At 28.9% G+C, this 9577-nt stretch overlaps 1 non-coding gene across 1 annotated transcript; it reads right to left on the bottom strand.

Moving 5' to 3' along the window:
• Nucleotides 1–5345: 5345 nt before the first annotated feature.
• Nucleotides 5346–5419, bottom strand: TRNAI-UAU (transfer RNA isoleucine (anticodon UAU)). The gene has a single exon. It is a non-coding gene; the product is annotated as a tRNA-Ile (tRNA).
• Nucleotides 5420–9577: the final 4158 nt, after the last annotated feature.

Below are 9577 nucleotides of genomic sequence, written 5' to 3' on the forward strand. Positions count from 1 at the left end.
GATGAAATCTAGTCCCTAGCTAGAACGTCTTTTTGTTAACAATCTTCTTACTTAATAACTTTTATTTGCTCTTAGTTTAGTTGCATCACAAGTTGGTCTCCTAAATAAAATCGGGATAATCTCTTAATGACTAAAATATTATCAATTCGACTTCCTAAGGATAATATTCGGCTAAGGCGGTTTTAACTATATCACTCAATAGTGCACTTGTGGTTATCAAATTTTTGGCAATGGTAAACAATCACCACAAGAAGCAGCAACGGTGGAAGTGAAGATGGAGAGATTGGAGAGGGGTAGTGTGAGAATATTTTGCCATTTTCCTATATTATGAACAATTGAGAGATTCAAAATTAAATACTCAAAAAGCTCTTTTTTTCTAAGGTTTGATTTTAAATTTTCACTTAAAATAGACTTTTTTTCAAACTCCGTTTAAAAAAGTAATTTTCGGTGGTTGTTCTTTTTTTTCCAAAGCTAATCTAAACATACCCAAATAAAATTTTTAGAAAAAGTTTTACAAGTTTTAGGGTAATTTTTTTAAATAGCAAGACGGTTAGAAATATTTTCATATATAACAATATATCACTCTCAATGATAAACATTAATAGATGTTTAATCTATCTTTCATTTTTTCTATATTTGAAAACAATCCTTCGCTCATTACCTTTTCTTAAAAGTAAAATAATTGTTTATATATATATATATATAAATAAATAAAATGCTACCCTTTAAATTTTCCTATTATATTAATTATCCATAGATTTTTTTTTAAATATATATATATATATATATCCATAGAAGTACATTACATTATTGCATTAATGTGAATCAATATACAATTTGTTTGTATTATTTAAATTCAAGATAATGTTCTTAATGACAGGTTTTATAATTGGTTTAAGCATTGTACTTTTTATGTATTTTAAAATCCTTCAAAATAATTTAAACAAATGACATCAATCTAATTATTATTCTATTAATTCATATAATATAATATTACAATTATTAATCATAAAATAGGGAATATGCCATTTTGAGTTAATGAGATGTTGATTTTTATATATATTTAATACAGATGTGGATAACATATTAAGGTCAATAAATAAATAAAGGACTAACAAGAGAAAATTGTCAAAAATAACCTTTTCAAGTTTTCATCTTTCAAAACCAACACCTTTTCTAAAATCCGTTACAATAGGTTTTCTTGACCTATCTCGTCCGAGATCTCCAAGATTTACATAAAAATTTATCTTTTTTTTAACTTATCAATTGTTTTGTGCCCGGTGAAATCTCGGGCAAACACCGAGATTCTATCAATTTTTTTAAAGATTAGGTATTCTTTTCAAATTTTGCCAAAATTAAGTAAAATTTGGGAGATATAAAGAATATGGTTGTATCTCGGACAAAATTAACACAAAGATTCTTCATATTTTTCCAAATTTTCATTTTTAATTTTCAAAATTTGTCTTTTACAAAATTTAAAAATCACAATATACTTGAGATTTATCTAAAAAATCATAATTGGTATATTCATTTGAAAATTTAGAAATTCATATAACTGTGGAAAAAAATTAGGACAATGATTTAAACATTATGTAAATTTTGATATGCAAAAATTATGTAAAATTTTGGTAAAAATAATTGAATTTGGAGAAAATTTGAAAAGATATATAAGTCGAGGTATAAGATTTAGATAGATTATGTAATATTTAAAAAAATTAGTAGAATCTCGGAGTTAATATTATTCGAGGTTTCTCTAAAAAAATCCAAAACAATCAATAAGTTAGAAAATGTTAATTTTTTAAGTAAAATCTCGATTGTCGATCTCGTTCGAGATGGACCTAGAAAAACTAATTTAACAAACTTTAAAAAAAAAACTTGTTAATTTTGAAAAATAAATACTTGATAGTGCTATTTTTGACAATTTTCTTATTAATAAGTATCTAAGTTACTTTTTTATTTAATTAATTTTAAATGAGTCAAAATTTAAAGGAAAATTCTTATAAATAGAAAAATAAAAAAATATATATTATAGTAAAAAGTTCCAAAAGTGATTGTATTTTTGAAACTTTTTACTATAGAATATAAATATTTTTAAATATTTTTTTATATTTAAAAAAACCCATTTAATGTCAAAATTTAAATCATTTTTCTCAAATGTCCATCTGGAAAGAATGTGTATAATTTTACGTTGCAAAGGAGATCTAAATTTCATTTATCATAGTTTTAAAAACAAAAATCATTGATCATTCCTATTTTCTTTGCAAATATTATAATTTTCACTGCTTTAATATAACTTCATGTTAATAAAATAGTCTTTATTGTCAATTTTAAGTTAACTAATTTTTTAATTATAACCAAAATTTAAAATATCGATGTTGATGGAAGAGTCGAGGCTTAATTTTATAACATATCAATAAAATGCGAGGTTGATGAATACCTTTTTTAGAAAATTAAAAAAAACTATTTTATTTAATAAATAAACATTCCAATCTTTATTAATGAGTTAAAATTCTTTATAACGTTCTATTGTTTTTTATTATGTTTGATATATTTTTTTAATAAATAATAGAATTGTCAATTGCTATTGAATTCATGGATATTTAAAAATACTGATGAAAATATCTTATATCAAATAAACATTCCAATCTTTATTAATGAGTTAAAATTCTTTATAACGTTCTATTGTTTTTTATTATGTTTGATATATTTTTTTAATAAATAATAGAATTGTCAATTGCTATTGAATTCATGGATATTTAAAAATACTGATGAAAATATCTTATATCAAATAAACATTCCAATCTTTATTAATGAGTTAAAATTCTTTATAACGTTCTATTGTTTTTTATTATGTTTGATATATTTTTTTAATAAATAATAGAATTGTCAATTGCTATTGAATTCATGGATATTTAAAAATATTGATGAAAATATCTTATATCAATATCCTTAAGTCAAGTTTATTTTGACAAATTTTATACCCTAACTATAAACATGAAGTAAGGCTTTAAATACTGCACAAAGACATATACTTATAAGAAAATTAAAACAATTTTTAAGGTAAACTTTTGAAAAGCATAATAGTACAATAAAATGTTTGGAATTATAAATTAAAGTTAAATAAATAAGAAAAATTATTTTTGAATAATTATAATGGAAAACATTTTAAATATATAGCATTATTTTTTTAAAAAAATTGAATATAGTATTTTTTTTATTTTTATTTTTATCCCTATCATACCGTTATTATTTCAAATTGGCACAAAGTCCGAGGTTTCCTCTCCTCCATGAACGAGGTAATTTTAATAAAATTTGTTTCTACAAATTGAATTTTGGTTGGTCAACAAACAATATAGATTTGGGATTCAAAGTACATTTTCTTCTCCAATTTTTATTAATTATTATTTTGATTGATTAACGTTTTTCCTTTTTGAGTTCAACAACATGTGTTGTCAGGGAGATTTTATCATCTTACACTTTGGTTCAATTGTTTTTTTTTTCCTAAATGATCTATTATGTTGTTTTTGTTCATCTTGTTTCTCACCGTTGATTAACATGGAATTTTTTTGTAACTACCAACTCCCTAAGACTTGTACTAGGTCGTAATTATATACATGCATTCACTTCAAAACAACACTTTTGATGAATTGGCAAAAACCAAATGAGTGATATGAAATAATTAACTTTTATTAAAAGTAAATAACTGAAATTCATTTAACAGAGTACCCTTGATTAAAGAAGATAAAATTAAACATCATGGGAAAATATCATTCAAAGCAACCAGAAGTGCAAAAAATGAAAAAATCTCTACATTCAACAACTGATTAAGTTTAAAATCATGAAAATATAGAAAATACATGAGCAGAAGCATCTGACTAATCCCAATGGCATGGTCACGAATTTCTTCTGTCATTCACCAGCGTGTCATTGCCCTTACCTAAAAACATAACATGATAAAGAATGAGCATAAAATACTCAATAAGTAAGCTCACTATCGAGTCAGGATAAATATTTATGTCCTAGAAATGCAACATTCTAGTGGGACATGCAAAAACCTTTACTTATCATGGATTTTCATCTAGTGAAAAATTGAACCGGCCCTACTGTAGGTCAGATGTACCCATGACTCTCTAGTGAAATCCCAAAGAAGTTTACTAACCTCTAGATGAAGTCCCAAAGAAGTTCACTAACCTCTGGTGAAGTCCCGAAGGAGTTCACTAATCTCTGGTGAAGTTTGAAGGAAATCACAAACCTCTGATGAATCCTGAATGAGACACAAATCTCTGGTAAATCCTGAAGGAGACACTAACCTTTGGTAAATCTCGAAGGAGACACTTGGTGAATCCTAAAGGAGACTCTAATCTCTAGTGAATCCTAAAGGAGACACAATTTCTGGTGGGTATAAGACTACGGGTAGAGTATCACTAACATAAATATCATGTAACAAATCAGAGTCCCGCCATCATGGAAATATAACATCATAATTCATAAATCCTTATAGCATATCAAATCAAATTAATTCATACCCATTCCTCCTCTTAAAGCATCTCATAAAATTCTAGATCATGTTCATACACATAGCATATTTCAAACGCATTTATCACGTGCTCGTATATCCTCTCTAAACAGGCATCGTGATTCATACAGTCTTAGAACCATCCAAATTAATCCTATTATTATCGTCTAGTATGAAGGCAGTTTCAGTTGTAAGATTACTTACACCAGAATTTAGACCCAAAGTCGAACTCAAATAAGCTCATCTTCCCTTTGCCAAACATAAATAAACTTGGCAGATCCACATACACGACGTCGGTGCGGTGCGGCTTGATAGTTCCCTCGCGAACGGCATCGATGCGACTCAGTCTCAAATATGCGATTTAATTCAACCTCGAATATCAAAAAAAATAAAAACAAAACCATTTTTTTTTTTGGACAATAATGAGAATAATAAAACACTTTAAAAAACTAAATGGTCTCATAGCTCAATTGGTTAGAGTGTTGGTCTTATGAGCCGAAGGTTGCGGGTTCGAGCCCCGTTTCAAACGCATTTATCACGTGCTCGTATATCCTCTCTAAATAGGCATCGTGATTCATACAGTCTTCGAACCATCCAAATTAATCCTATTATTATCGTCTAGTATGAAGGCAGTTTCAGTTGTAAGATTACTTACACCAGAATTAAACTTGGCAGATCCACATACACGACGTCCCTCGCGAACGGCATCGATGCGACTCAGTCTCAAATATGCGATTTAATTCAACCTCGAATATCAAAAAAAATAAAAACAAAACCATTTTTTTTTTTGGACAATAATGAGAATAATAAAACACTTTAAAAAACTAAATGGTCTCAGCGGGGCTCGAACCCGCAACCTTCGGCTCATAAGACCAACACTCTAACCAATTGAGCTATGAGACCTTAAATACTTTATAATATTTCACATTCGTTCCCATGTTGGGGTAAGACAAGTTCATCCAAATATGTATCAAACTATTGCTTCTGATTCATCTTGTTGGAATTTGATACAAACAAGTCAAAATCATGAAAATCATCAAATTCTATATTCTGCTATGTTCCATCTAAATTTTTAGAGCGAGAATCATCACCTTCACTTTCATGCTTCAACTGATAATCTTTTTCCAAATTTGAACAAAACTTTTTAATATTTTCCATCTCAAGAAAAAAGTATCTCCATAAATTTTAGGGAAGTAAATCTCAATCAATTTCAATTTGTGACGTGGATCTAAAACTGTAGCTATGGTCATTACCCTATGAATTTTCTTCTAATACTTATCAAACTTTGGAATCATATTTGAAGTCATGTCTCTTATCTCTTAAAAGCTAGAACTCGTCCACTCAAAAATAGTCAATTTCAGTTTACAAATTTTTGGGAAAAAAATTAGCAACAAGATATTTGGATGCAGAAAATATTTCGGTCACGTGATGAAATATTTTCAGTTTCTCACATATCTCTTTTGCTAATACTCAATCTTGATCCAAAAGTCAAACACGTATACTTTGGTTCTCGTTGTTTTAATCGATAAAAAATAGCTTTGTACTTCAATGCAATAGCCAACGTAAAATATGTAGAATTTCACCTAGTACAACAATTAGACTTAACATCCTACCATCATATACATTCAACTGAAGAGCAGTTTCCTCAAATTTTTTTTTTTTTTTTTTTTTTGTATACACCCAAAAACACACATCACTCCAAACTATTTCAATCTCATCTCCTATTACTGTCAACCCATATTTCACAATTAAATTTATAATATGAGCACAACGCCTCATATGAAATAAACTCCCATCCAAGATTAAGTTTCCAGTCAGACTATCAACAAACATATTAACCATGGAGTTATTTGTACTATAATTATCTACATTTATAGATGACAATTTTCTATCAATATTCTAGTCTAACAGACATTCCATTATTTCTTCATGAAAAAGAAGTATGTAGAGAAGGGACATATATAAACCTGATTATTTTGTTTTACAAAACCCAGCGATCATCAACAAAATGTACAGTAATAGTCATACAACCTTTTGTTCGGTGGTAGAAATTTCAAATATTTGTTGTAAGGGCAATTTTTCCATTGATCTTATTCAACAATGTCATGGTTTTCAACTTTTCAGTCTCGTAAATTTTCAAGATCTCCTTCTTTATTGTGTTTCTTGACACCATCTTAAATAATAGTTGGATGACATTACAAAATTTCCTAAAACCTTCATGCTCAACTATTGGGAGAGTATATTCATGTTTGATTATCATTCTAACTAATTCTCTTTTTGCAGCTTCCTGATCAAAGTTGTATAAATCCAATTTATTGTTCTTCTCTCTCTGTTAGGATTCAATAGGGATTGTTGTATGTCATTTTTTCGTTTATATGGACATCTCTTGATATAGTCATATAAATGTTTGGTTCCATTTTTACTTTCACCCCCTAATTTTTGTTTGCAATAGTTACAAACCGCCTTGTCTACTCCATTTATTGTTTGCATCTTAAAATGGTTCCAAACAACCATTGTCAATCTCCTCTTTAAAGATCCCTTCTCAGTGTCCTCATTAAGAATAGCACAATTATCAACATTTAAACTAACGTTATTTTGAGGAACATGGAGTTAAATTTGGGTTGAATTTGGGGTTGGATTTGGACTTAGAAATTAGACTTAGAAAATCTTTATTTGTAGAAGGTAATGAAAGACATTATCTTTTGGGACCTAGCAAGTTATACAAAATAAAGTAAAGATTTAATATAAAAACTCTCTTTAGACTTAGACTTAATTTTCTAAAACTAAAAACAATAAACACAAACAGTCACCAAACAACAAACATAATTCTAATTTTTTAAAATATAGGGTTGAGAATAATACCTTCTAGCATTCAAAATCTAACTAATGAACTCTTTAGCCCAATCTAAGCTCGGTTTTGAAAGGAAAAATAATTAGCTTTATTTATAGTATTGGATTAACAATTCATATTAATCAATCTTTAAGGAAATCATAGTAAAAATTATAAAGAAACAAACATAATTTTCAAATAAAAAAACAAAAAAAATGGTTTTCTGGTAAAGTGACATATCCAAAATATATATATATATATATATACTCATCCTTTTGATTTTTTAACCAATAATGTAATTTAATTTAATTCCTATGGCTAAAATTTAATGTAGATGCAATAATATAATGCAAGTACTCTGAGAAAACCCTGATGGAAGCTTGGCTAGACACACAATTTTGCCCTTGTGGAACTAAAGCTCAACCTTTAACATCAATGTTTTCGGACCTAATTTTAAAGTCTATCGTTTTAGTCTTTTGTGGTGTCGTTTAATTCCCGAAAAGGACTACGAGTCAAAAGAAAATTTGTAAAACACCGAACCTCCTGTCACTACAAAGATATAGCAATAGTGGTAAGTCCGAGTGGATCCGTAGGGAAGTGCGATTTGTTTTGTTAAGTTAATTTTCTAACTAGAACAGTGAATAAGGGGGATTTTAGTGTGGAAGAGATAAAATGTGAGAAATTAAAATAAAAGGGTAGATGTAATCTAGAATATGAGTCTATCTAATTTCTAGAGCAAAAGAGAGATTTCTATGCAATTTCTATCATGGAAATCAATAAATAAACGAACGTTCAATTCTATGCATGTACGACTACCAAATCGATTCGACTTAACTAATCTCTACAAAGGCCGACAATCAATTAAATCAAAATCAATCAAGCGTCCTAATTATTAATTAAGGTAAGAAAGACCATGCCCTAATTAAAATATATGCTTTCAATTCTACTGGGTTCTTAACGATCATATAAAATTAGAAAAACATATGCATTAAGAATAAAGATTCAATCACGTCGATTAAAATTCAGGAAAAACCATATTCAATTAACCAATTTATTCTTTGAATCTGGATTAAACATGCAATGTCAAACTCAAAGACAGCCTATAAATCTCAAGCATACACATTCAACCATTGCTACCAAGTAAAATCAAGTATAGACAAACTACGAGGAAACGTGCGAGCTCGAAATTAACTAGCAGAGATATGCAATCATGATAGGGTCGTCAGTCCAACACACAAATGCAAATCTAAATTCATCAAGATTCAAAGAAAAACATAGAATTGAAAAACATCACAATTTAATTACAGAAAATTCAAGAAATTAGACATAGGGCTCTTGTTCAAAGAAAATTAGATAGAATTTACCTTTTAATTCATAGACAAATCCGAGATACACATCTAATCCATCGATTACAACACAAAGAAAAAAGAAAAATCAACCTAAAAATACTAAATTCTAAAGGGAAAGGAAGAAGAATGAAGGTTAACTTCGACCTCCATCAAATTCGGCCCTAAAATTTAGCATGTTTTAACCTAAAGATGAAAGGAGGTATTTAGAGAAAACTACGCAACTACATCGCTCAGCAAATAAGCCATGAGCGTTAGAGAGAACCTTTGCAACACTGACATTCTTGCCACACTCGAAGCATCGTGATGTTAGAAGTAGTGTTGTAACACTCCCCTGTGTTGTGTTTGTGCCCTAAAGTCTCGTGTCCTGTAGTTTGTAAACAACTTTGTAAGAATGCTTGTGATGTATAATATATATGATATTTACTTCACTTATTGACTTTGCACATTTAGATGTTTTTTATTTTACCACAAACCAATAAACTTAACATCCTTGGTTGTCTTTATGTAACTTAAGCATGTATGTAGTGACACACAAGTGGATCATGTCTTAAGTGATAACCAAAATGGTCTGTAGTATATGGATATAGGAGGAAAACCTTATCCTGGTAACACTACGGACGAGGCCCACTTTGTGGAATTGTTACAAGTGTTGTGACTTGTCATAGATGGTCTGATCCTGATCATTCGTGTAGGGGACATGCGAGTGGGGGCGTCCTATACAAAGAGTTTGTATAAGACCTGACCTTGAAGTGTTAATGTCTCGTCATATAACTTGGTTCATGACTGAGACTTTACTTTACTAGAATGACTATAGGTAACATGACTTCAATCTTGAGTGAGTTGGAAACTCTTGCCATTGAGGCGGTCCTTTGATTTGCATGG

This window comes from Benincasa hispida, chromosome 7 (assembly GCF_027475165.1).
Source record: "Benincasa hispida cultivar pf3 chromosome 7, pf3_genome.v1.1, whole genome shotgun sequence".
NCBI lineage: Eukaryota > Viridiplantae > Streptophyta > Magnoliopsida > Cucurbitales > Cucurbitaceae > Benincasa > Benincasa hispida.